General features: G+C 38.8%; 1 non-coding gene across 2 annotated transcripts; it reads left to right on the forward strand.

Moving 5' to 3' along the window:
- The first annotated feature begins 3,461 nt into the window (after positions 1-3,461).
- On the forward strand, positions 3,462-5,597 carry LOC112033015 (uncharacterized). Of its 2 annotated transcripts, XR_010628533.1 has the most exons (3): positions 3,462-3,492; positions 3,776-3,864; positions 5,326-5,597. It is a non-coding gene; the product is annotated as an uncharacterized LOC112033015 (transcript). The 2 variants fall into 2 exon arrangements; XR_010628532.1 differs by lacking the exon at positions 3,462-3,492 and having other exon boundaries at positions 3,499-3,864.
- The last annotated feature ends 2,301 nt before the right edge of the window (positions 5,598-7,898 follow it).

Genomic DNA, 7,898 nt, shown 5'->3' on the forward strand with positions numbered 1-7,898 from the left:
CCTAAGGTGTTCCAAGTGATCCTCCAAGGACTCACTATATATCACTATGTCATCTAAGTAAACCACAACAAAACGGTCTACAAACTCATAGAATACATCATTCATCAAATTGCAGAATGTAGCAGGGGCATTTGTTAAACCAAAAGGCATAACTAGAAATTCATAAGAACCATACCGAGTTACACAAGTCCAACTTGGTGAAGTAAATGGCTTTGCACAGTCTGTCAAATAGGTCTTGAATCAAAGGAACCGGGTACTTGTTCTTCACCGTTACTTTGTTCAAGGCTTTATAGTCCATACACATATGCAATGATCCATCCTACTTCTTTTGGAATAGAACATGGGCACCGTAAGGGGCTTTGAAGGGCTGAATGTAGTCTGCATCAAACAATTCAGTCAATTGTTTTCTCATCTCAGCCAACTCCATATGGGACATTTTGTATGGAGCCTTCAAAAGGAGGCTTTGAACCAGGAACCAACTCAATCTCTTGATCAACAGCACACCTTGGTGAAAGGGTCTTAGGCAATTCTGGAGACATCACATTAACAAATTTGCCCAACAGTCCAGCAACAGTATCTGGAATTTCAACAAACTTGTCCTGCTTGACCTAAATCATTGCAGCCAAGTAAGTCATCTCCCCATTCTTCAATCCATGCTCAACTTGCATAACTGACACCATTAACTCTTTCCTCTTGCTAGTCTTGCTATTTCCTGCCCTACGCCTCGCAGGAACATAGTATAGCTACTTCTCATCGAAAATCAGCATCACACCGATGAATGGCAGCAAGGCAGCCTTGGCAGCCACAAAGAACTCATCACCCATAATTACATCAAAGTCATCCAACTTCATAATCAGGAAAATTACCTTTCTTGTCCACTCGCTAACCTTGAATCTCACACCAATAGCAATTCTCGAAACAGGTTTTGCTTTAGAGTTTACTGCCTTGATCTTACTTGGACACTTGCTCACTTTCAGACAAAGTTGTTGGACCATGCTTTCATCGACAAAATTGTGGGTAGCGCTAGTATTAAGCATTGCTTCAACCCCATTCCCATTCATCTTTACTTGCACATAAGACAGCCCCTTAGAATTATCTTACACTAAGGGCATTCAGCAGTTGTAAAGGGTTCACCCTGCTGGGAACTTCTTCATCGGACTGCCCCCTCTAATCTTCAGCAACCATTGCATTAAACTTTTCACGCTTAGTGTGGTCTCTTGCTTGATAAAGGCCATTGCATATAGGCCTGTCCACGGGTCAATCTGGGTCGGGTTTGTGTCCAACCCGGAATCGACCCGACCAAATCAGGTCTCTCAAATTTTAACCCGCCGCCGACCGGAGTGGTTGATTAGATCAGGCGGGTCAGAGCTTCCACAGAGTTTGGGCGGATCGATCGGTGTTGATTATTTGGAAAACGGTGAGAATCCAGCCAAGAAAAGATGAAAAACGGCAGAACTCTGGTGAAATTTTTTTGAAAAACGGGAGAAATCCGGCCAGATCTAGCCAGATCCAGTGAGATCTTGGCCATTTTCGGCAAGATCTTGGCTAAATCTAGTGAAATTTCACCGAATCTAGCTTAAATCTTCCCAAAAATTCTCAAATCTTGCCAGATCCACACCTTCTCGCGCGGGAAAATGATGAGTCAGTTGGATCGGGTTTCTCGGATTTGAGAGGAGGAGAATTGATCTTCAACCCGTTGATCTCGAATTTTGGAGAATCAAATCTGTCCCTGACCGCCGGAGCAGCCTGTTTGGTCGGTGGCGGGTCGAGTTCCAGTCGGCGGCAGTGGGTGGGTCGGTCCGGCGGGTCCTTGAACAACCCTAATTGCATATGAAGTAGCCTGCATTCAACTTGGGCTATTCTTTGCTTTGTTGAGAGGTAGAACTCTCTCTTTTGCTCTTGTTACCCTAATTTTTCTTTCTGCTTATCCTTGTTCTTCTTACCATCTTTCTTCTGCTTGTCTTCAACAAGAATCTACACGACATCCCTCTAATAAAAAATCTGATTCCGTATCACAACAGTTTCTGCAGATAGTGCATCCAATCTATCACACATAGAAAGTTGTTCTCTCTCTCTACAGGAACTCTAAGTATGTTCTCCAAGACAGTCACCCTTGACTTAATGTTTGAAGACATTGCAGCCAGGCTCTGATGCCAATTGTCATAGTGTCAATTTTTCACTCAAATTTTCTGCTTGTGATGGTCCTAAGTCCTTTACTTAGTTTTAGCCAACACTATACGCACATTGCAGTAACACTTAGAACAAATTATATAAGGATATTTAAACACACAGCACACACAATATTTATAGGAAACCCACCCTCAACCTTTATTATTTAATCTCAAGTACAAAGGAAGGCCAAATACACTTTGCTACTAATACCCCCAACAGCATTAGGGTTAAATATATAGAATTAACTGCTATGGTAGTTATTGCCTAATAACTGTCTGGGTCTTAAACAATCTGCCACTTGTGTTATGATTTAAGATACCTTCAACTGATGCTATCTTGGCTTTCTCTTCTTTCTAGCCTTTACACAGTAGGTTTGATCATCAGGAAAGCTAGGAACTGCTTGGTAACTACTACTACACATACTGCACATGCATAACCCATGTCTCAGCAGACCATGGGGCCTCTGCCTATCCTCCAGCAGCCCACACAATATGTTCCCACACATTTTAGATAGGCTTGGCCCATGCTTAAGGTCTCCCATCAGCACTATAGTCCACATAGCAAGCTCACATGTAGCACACAAAGTAATTGTCATCAGCCCACTAGCACTTGTCTATGCATTCAGCTAGCCCTACTAGCCCAATGCCTTGCACACAACATTCTATCATCACAGCAGCCCAACCCTGCCTTGTACTCAAGCCACTAAGCCCACACACAAGAACCAAAAACTAAGCCACCAATGCCATGCACCACCATATAGTATTAGTATCACCTGCTACTGCCCATCATCACAACTATCTTTGCCCACTATGGCCCTCCTTTGCCTTGGCCTTAGGGTATCATGTGGAGTAAGGTGTCTCCACATGCTACCCTTCATCACTGCTCATCGATCCAATTCGAGTAGGGAGACTAGGCTGGTCACCCTCAAAGAGCTCTTAGGAGCATCACTAGTCAGGCATGAGGAGCCATGAGTGTGTTGAGAAAACATGAAGCTAAGTGATTGACCTAATGCTGCCCAAGCACCCTCATTCCTTATGCTATCATCAGCAACACATAATGCTCCTAATAGAAGATGCAGGCTACATACACAATATTGCACAACAAATTTTATAAAAATGAAAAAAAAAATTAAAATTACACACTTTTTTATAATTTTAATATAGAATGCTATAAGTATTGAATTTATATGAAAGTGAAATGCAAATAATTACAATCTACCATATAAGATAGTTGTAAAAAAAATTGTTATAAAGAGTGCCAACTTAGGCTGCGTTTGTTTCGGCTGAAAAACCCACTCTCTGATTTGTTTCGACATTGAAGGTTTTTTTTTTTTTTTTTTTTTTATTCATCCGTGTGCATTTTTTTAGTTGGATTAATATAGATGATACTGCCATTGGGTTTTATAGTTGATGAAGTAGCTAAGGAATTTGAGAATGTTATTTTTATTGTTTGGAATTTTAGTTCTTATTGAAGATTCAGGTGTATGAATGAGTGCATATGTATTGTTTGTGAAAATGTCTGAATGAGTTTTTATGTATATGTATTTTGTTCTTTGTTGCTGATTTATCATGGGCTTGCACGTTAATTCCTTTTGCTTTTGCAGTTAAGAACCAAACTTGAGAAAAAAGAGACTGTGGAGTAAGTGGAATTGGAGAAGGAAACTATTTTGGCTTTTTATTCTTTGGATCTCATGTAAGTATTTTAAATAGTATTATTTAATTTACATTTTCCCAGAAATTTTCTTTTTTATAATTTGATTAATTCTTTTGTCATTATTGTTGTGAAAAAGTGAGAGCAATTTTAAGGCTTTGATCTTCTAGATTAGGTATGAATTTGATCTATGATATCGAGCAAGAGAGAGGGACTGAAAACAAGAAGATTCAATGTCACATTTTAAAATGTTTAACTGATTAAATGAATATCAAGATTTAGGGCAGTTGTCATATGATAAGTATCTTGCTAATTGTCTTAAATGATGGTCTGTGTACACCATCCATGTCTTTGTTTATAGATTTATTTACTCATACAAGTCAATTTTCTTTACATCTTTGTTTAATTATGACAATGAAGTTATTTGTTTGCTGTCTTCTGGAATTGAATTTTGTTATTCTTATTTACAAAGACTAGTTGGTGTAGAAATCGGGTAATAAATCAAATACATTTTTCAAAGTTTTAACCATTTATCTGTAAGAGTTACCAAAAAAAGTATTAGTATGAATTATACATAGAGATGTAGTGGAATGGCTCAAGGAAAACTAAGGTTAGAAGAATTGTTCTAAATTGTGCGTGGGTTGAGCTTGCTTGCTAATTTCATTATAACAGCATTCCCTGTGATTTAATTATTGTTTACTTTTAGATGTTGTATTTCTTGTGCCAACAACAATAATTATGTTTACTTGTAATTGCTTTTGCTGATGAACACCATTCTAAATGATATAGAGAAAATTAATTTTGAATCAAAGGATGATGTGAGGGAATCATAATATTCTCTAATCAGTTTGAAGTTGTATTTAACCTGGTTGTGTCTATTGTTTGGTTAGCACTGCTGTCCTTTAAGACTGGCTTAGCCTATTCCTGGCCTCTTAGTCTGGGTCTGGTTAACATGGCTGGCCCAAACTAACTTATTGCTCAAAAACTCCAATTCTTACTGCTTAGTTGAGTTTAGATTGTGGTATTTGAACGCACATGGTATGAACGAGCACCTTAACTTGGTAGTAGATTATTTCTCACTTAATTGGAAGAGTAACGAAAAAACTAAGGACACACATCGGCTTGGTACATAGGCATAGACCCTATTAAGCAATGGATAAAATTTTGAGTTGTTATTTATCTATTTTGCAAAAATGTACAAGCATTTCTGTATGCTCATGGAACAAATTTCACAGATTGGCAAAATCAGGTTATTATTACAAAGGATTCTTCCTTTCTACAAAATTGTCCCCCCTCCCCCCCTCCCTTCTTCTATTTCGTCTTCTTTATACTGCAATTTATGTCAACTATATCATATAGCATGAAGTTTCGAAACCTTCTCTAAGTATTCCAGACTAGAAAATCAAATCTATCTTTTGTTAAAATTGGTGGCAATTGAAACGTGCCAGGCTTGTAGACTAAACTAGTTTTCAATGCTTAGTTGAATTTTTATTGATGTTTCAGGTTTTTAAAGCTAGAGAGAGGATATACGAAGGAGACTCTTGTAGCAGATAACACAATACAGAGAGAAATTTATGTTTATTTTTTATATTTATTTTTAAAAATGATCCTATAATTCCTTGCCCTATCTTTATATTAACATTATGTCAAAATGTTATGATATTATTATGGTGTAATGTAAATGATGACTAAAAGATCTTGTGAGCATTGGTCTCTTTCCCTGTAACTTGTAATGAAGCATGTATATAGGTACTGTGGGCTTTGTTACCTGAGCAGTCAGGATTGTGGCTACTGAATGATTTGTACAATGCCTTTTGATATATATAGATTAAGTTAAACATGACTCGTTATAAATTGAAACAAAATCTAAAATGCCTTTTTATATTTAAAAGCAAAGTACATCAAGTAAGTCCATTAGAGCATCCACAGCAGGTGTGGCAAATGTGCCAAATGCTAAATATTTGGCACATTTACCACACCAAACACAAAAATGGAGCATTATGAGATGTGCCAAATCTCAAAATTTATACCACATGTCTACAGTACCGTTGCAAATTTGCAACGGTGCGGTCAGATGTGGTAAAAATAAAAATGGTTTTTTATTCACTCTTCTCTCTCCTCTCTCTTCATTTTTTCTTCTCTTCTCTCTCACTCTCTGGTTCCGTCTCTCTTCTCTCTCACTCTCTGGTTCTCTGGTTCCTCTCTCTTCGATCTCACTCTTCGGTTCCCTCTCTCTTCGACCAGTCCGGCAGCGACGACAACGTGCTCCGACGACGATCTCACCCACGCTCCAGCCACGACGGCGTTGCTCCGACGACGATCTCACCCACGCTCACACCCACGACAACGGCGTAGCTCGATCTCACCCACGCTCCAGCCACGACGGCGTAGCTTCGACGACGATCTCACCCACGACGACGGCGTAGCTCGATCTCACCATGCTCCAGCCACGCTCAATCTCAGCCACGCTCAGCCACGCTCGATCTCGCCAATCTCACCTTGAGGCCGCCGTCGATCTCACCCTCTTCCCTCTCCTCTCTGTCCGCCTTTCACTCTGCCTCTCTCTGGTTGTTTTTTTTTTTTTTTTTTTTTTGCTGCAATTTGGGTTGATCTGATGGTGGTGGTGGGCTGTGGGCTATGGGCGGTGACAGTGGCAGTGGTGGTGGGCTGTGGGGGTAATGGCCAGTGGTGGTTTTTTTTTTTTTTTCCTGGTGATTGTGGCGGCAACAATTTTTCTGGTTGTGGTTGTAGTAGTAGTTGTTGTTGTTGTTGCAGTTCTGGTTTTTCTGGTGATTGTGGCCACAACAATTTTTCTAGTTGTGGTTGTAGTTGCTGTTGTAGTTCTGGTTTTTCTGGTTTGCAGTGGTGGTTGATGAGGACGATGATGATGGGAAGAGGAATTTAATATATTATTTTAATGTATAGGAAATATTATTTTAATGTATAGAATTGGAGTATAAAACATCTGATAAATGCGATGTTGTAAAATGATGTGGTAAAATAATAAAGTAGGGTTTTAGCGTGGCAAAATGACATAATTTTTGCCACATCTGATAAGGATGCTCTTAGACACATGTAGTTGGTGTCAGTTTACAAAAGAATTCATAGAGCACTCTCTAGGAGTGCATTCTGCACAAGGTTATTAAGATGAACATTGTGCATATATTTCCAGTTGATTGCTTTGCTCCCTTCCCCTCTTTGCTAGCCTGTCCGCCACTCCCCTTGCCAGGAGTATGATGTAGATTGACCGTCCAGTCTCTTGCCAGGAGTATCCAGCAATCACAAATTAAAGGGGCGAAGGGCGAAGCCATATCTTCGGGAAAAGTTAGACATTTAAAAAATTAGAGTCTGCCTCTATATTTAAAAAATTAAAGTAGAGTCTACCTCTATATTTAAAAAACTAAAGTAGAGTCTACCTCTATATTTAAAAAATTTATGCCTGCATCCCAAGCCATAGATAGCCGTTGCCCAACTGCTCAAAGCTCAGCTATATTATTCGTTGTCAAGCCTATATGTGAATAAAATCCAGTGATTCATCTCCCATGTGAATTTCTTATTACCTAAGGTACTATCATCGGTATTTAGATTTACAAAAGGATCAACAGGAGGTTTCCAAGATATATTTAAGATGCATTTGGGAATATTAGAAACTCTAGGATGGATGAGAAGAAGAAACTTTGAAGAGAGGCAAAGAGTTTTGTGCACCATTTGATTACGGGTGGCAAATGGGATTATAATTGTGAATTTCTGGATGCTATTGAATAAGATATTCTTTCAACCAAGAAGCTAGGGGCAACAAAAAGAAATTAATGGGTCTTTGTCCAGGAAGAGCTATCCAAACATCTTTGGCCCATATACAATCCCTTATAACATGCAAAGTAGTTTCAGGAAGATTGCATCTTGGACAAACATGAGAAAAGTCAAGAAGTATATTAGCCAAAAAAGTTCGATAATGCTTTAAAAAAAAAAAATGAATGCTTCATTTTAATTTTCATGAAAAATTAATAAAAATCTTTTTTAGAAAATGTAAAGTTGTTATTTACAACTGTGCGGACCCGAAAGTGAAACCTGTTGGG

Source organism: Quercus suber, unplaced genomic scaffold (genome assembly GCF_002906115.3).
Source record: "Quercus suber isolate HL8 unplaced genomic scaffold, Cork oak 2.0 scaffold_55, whole genome shotgun sequence".
Taxonomy (NCBI): Eukaryota; Viridiplantae; Streptophyta; class Magnoliopsida; order Fagales; family Fagaceae; genus Quercus; species Quercus suber.